The following is a 3,689-nucleotide window of genomic DNA, read 5'->3' as shown; positions in this document are numbered from 1 at the left end:
ATTAATTGATTCAACACAACTGGGGCTTTTACAGGGGTAGATAAGATAAAATTTGGTAATTTTAGAGTAGTAATTGAAGTGGGTTTGCAGAACAAAGAAAGATTGTTGTTATGGTTGAGCACATTTTGTATGTGATTATGATGAGAGAGAGAAATCCAAGATGTTGTTGCCATGGCTGACATGGAGGATAACGATTGCCGGAAAACCCGACGAAGATGAAAGAATGATGCAGTTGACTAGTTGAACGTTGGATTCAATTCATTAACAAATGAGCAAACCAGAGAGTGTTGGTCGGTTGGCTACATGATCATTTAATATATTTGATTGCAATGTCAAGGAAATAACCATATCTTATTATCTCGATTATGGTCGATCCGATGTTGATGAAAACCCGGAAAAGGCTAAAGCAATCATAAACAGCTGGAACCAAAAAGATGGTGATTTCATCGTGTTGGTGTTGTTTCATATTCTAGGTTTGTGGAGGCCAGAAGAAGCTGACTGGAGTATTATACCAGATCCCTTTAAGGAGTTAACAACAATATATGACGACTTATTTGACATTATAATCGAAGAGAAAAAAACTCCAAATTGCAGCATTCGAAAACATAGGGGCATATGGTAAAAGCATTAGAAACCACAAGGGTATAAAATACAAGGGTATCTTGTGAAATGAAGTTTCTAACGGCCACTTAACGGCAGGGTTAAGTCATGCGAGAAAAAGAAACCTCGGGGGTATTTGGTGAATTACTGAAACAACGAGGGTAGTTGGTGAATAAACTTAAACCTCGGGGGTATCTCATGAAAAATCCGTATAATAAATATAATTTTAAAATAATATTTCCTCCAAAATATTTGAATATTTTTCCCTCTAAAATAATTTAATATAAAATATATATTAATAAAATGCATAAAATGATTAATAAAATGCCTAAAAATACGGGGTATTACAACATCATTGGATGAGCTTGGATTTGCGAACATGGTGATGATGTGTAATTATCAAGCTACTTTTTGATTGTTAGCCCCACGGAATGCGCCAGATTATTTTAGACGAATATGCGTGTATTATTGAGCAATATCATAGAATATCCTTTACAAGCAATCACGGCCAATATTTGTACAATTAACTGTGCTAGCTTATTAGTAAGTACAAGAATGATTGAGTTGCTACTTATATAATGATTTGGCTCCTAGATTTAAGCCTTGTCACTTAATATGTTGTAACCGTCATCCCACTTGCAGCCGTTGTGTAGGCGGACAAGTTGAACATTATTTACTCCTTGTTGGCTGCCACGCATACTCTAGGTGGATCAATTATGCAATGTCACAAGGTGGGTATTTTATCCCCTATCAATGACTTCATGGCGTTAGTGGTTGGGTCGTTGCCATCAGTCGATGTTGGACGACAAAACACAAAAACATCCAACAAAATTGATTACATTGGCGGATAAAGAGATTTTAACTTAAGACCTATAGAGCAATGGAATTAAAAAGTTATTCTGCAATACTATTATTGCCCAGAAACATGAATGATTCCCAGCCTCAAATCATCAAACCATTTTTACACAACACCTGCATCAATTTACAGGTACAATTTATACACTAGCAGGAGTTATAATAGGACAGGACGTAACAACTGGCGAGCTACTCAAACTTTGATCTAGTAACAATCACTATCACAAACGACTTGCTATATAATTAGAGCGTCCTAAAGCCTTTGCCATATCTCTAAGCATAAATTTCTGAATCTTGCCAGTAGAAGTCTTGGGCAACTCATCCTTAAACACCACTGTTTTAGGTACCATATAATGTGGCAACTTCTTTCTACAATATTCAATAACATCTCCTTCCTTTGGTACATTTTTCACCCCGTCATTGAAGCTCACAAACGCGCACGGTGTTTCACCCCAATACTCATCCGACCTCGCCACCACCGCCACCTCGTTCACCCCGGGGAAACTATAAATAACTGATTCCACCTCAACACTACTAATATTTTCTCCACCACTAATTATTATATCCTTTGATCTATCCTTAATCTCTATATAACCATCTGGGTGCATTACCCCAACATCCCCAGTTTTAAACCATCCATCGTCCCCCATACACTTGGAAGTTGTTATAGGGTCTTTTAAATACCCCAACATCAAAAACCCTCCTCTAAGAACTACTTCTCCTACTGAATTCCCGTCTTTTGGAGCCAGTTTCCCGGTATCGGGATCAATCACATCCACCTCAGAAGCACAGATTGTTCGAATTCCTTGACGAGATTTTAGTTTTGCTCTTTCTGATGCTGGAAATTTATTCCATTGTGGCTTCCAAGCACAAGAAACAACCAATCCCGCCGTTTCCGTTAAGCCGTACCCGTGGCTTACTACGAAACCCAGGGATTCTGTCCTTGATAGGACCGACGCTGGAGGTGGTGCACCGGCGGTGAGGATGTGGACGGGGGAGGTAAGTGGGGTGGGGTTGGAGAGCATGTTAAGGACGACGGGGGCACCGCACATGTGTGTCACGTTATGAGCCTTGATAGCGGCGAAGACGGTTGGGCCGTCGAACTTTCGGAGGCATATGTTGGTGGCCCCCACCGCTGCCATTCCCCATGTGAAACACCAGCCGTTAGCATGGAACATGGGTAACGTCCACAGGTAGACTGGCTGCCTAGGAACATCCCAGTCGATCAAAGCATCCACCGACATAATAAACACCCCTCTATGGCTGTGGACCACCCCTTTCGGAGCCGAGGTGGTTCCCGATGTGTAGTTTAATACGATCGGGTCCCACTCGGTCTTCGGTCGAACCCACCGAAACTCCGGGTCACCCTTCTTAATCATTTCCTCGTATGTGGTTACATACTCTTGACTTGAGACTTTAGTATTAAAATTTTGATCGGGTTCCTGGATCAAGATAAGGCGTGGGCGAGGGTGGTTGGAAGGGAGGAGATCTAACGCCTGGAAAATGAGATGTGAGAGCTGATAGTCAACGAAGACAAGTTTGGATTACCCATGGCAGAGGAGCACAGATATAGTCCTCGGATCGAGACGGGTGTTGATGTTGTTAAGGATGGCACCGCACATAGGGACAGCAAAATGGAGCTCATATGCTGCAGGAGTATTTGGGGCTAGAACAGACACCACATCACCCCTTTCAATACCATATGACAAAAGAGATGATGCAATACAAAGACATCGACGGTGAGTCTCCGCCCATGTGTACGCGGTGTCACCGTATACGACGGAGGTGCACTCACCATACACGGTGGCCGCTCTTTCAAGATAGCCTAAGGAGGTAAGTGGTGGAGAATTAGCAGCACTGGGTTTCAGATGATCCATTTAGGGAGCTTTTAGTCAACTATGTAATTACTTCAACTTGGTTTATCAGGCCAAACATATAAATGTTGTTTATTTATTTCAAGAAAATAGGTAAAGATAAGGAGTACAGATATGATATGATTCATTTGTCAGATGTGACTGTTCTAATATTGGATTGATTAATGTAACGCTCCCACGAAAGCCGTGGTCATTTTTTCTATCTTGGTAGAATAACTAAAATCACCCTTAAAGTTCCAACTTGTTCACAAATTTGGGACCAACACCAAATCATCGTTTGGTTTAAAAGATTTTATGTTATTTTTTTAAGATGATAATTATCAAAAATTGTGATAATATAAAGTTATTTTTGTACCATAT

General features: G+C 40.7%; 1 pseudogene; it reads right to left on the bottom strand.

The window, feature by feature from the left end:
• Nucleotides 1-1,676: 1,676 nt before the first annotated feature.
• Nucleotides 1,677-3,359, bottom strand: LOC110789361 (2-methylpropanoate--CoA ligase CCL4-like; annotated as a pseudogene).
• Nucleotides 3,360-3,689: the final 330 nt, after the last annotated feature.

This window comes from Spinacia oleracea, chromosome 4, assembly GCF_020520425.1.
Source record: "Spinacia oleracea cultivar Varoflay chromosome 4, BTI_SOV_V1, whole genome shotgun sequence".
Lineage (NCBI taxonomy): Eukaryota > Viridiplantae > Streptophyta > Magnoliopsida > Caryophyllales > Amaranthaceae > Spinacia > Spinacia oleracea.
Note: the sequence above shows the minus strand (reverse complement) of the source record. Positions and strands in the feature narration are given on the sequence as shown.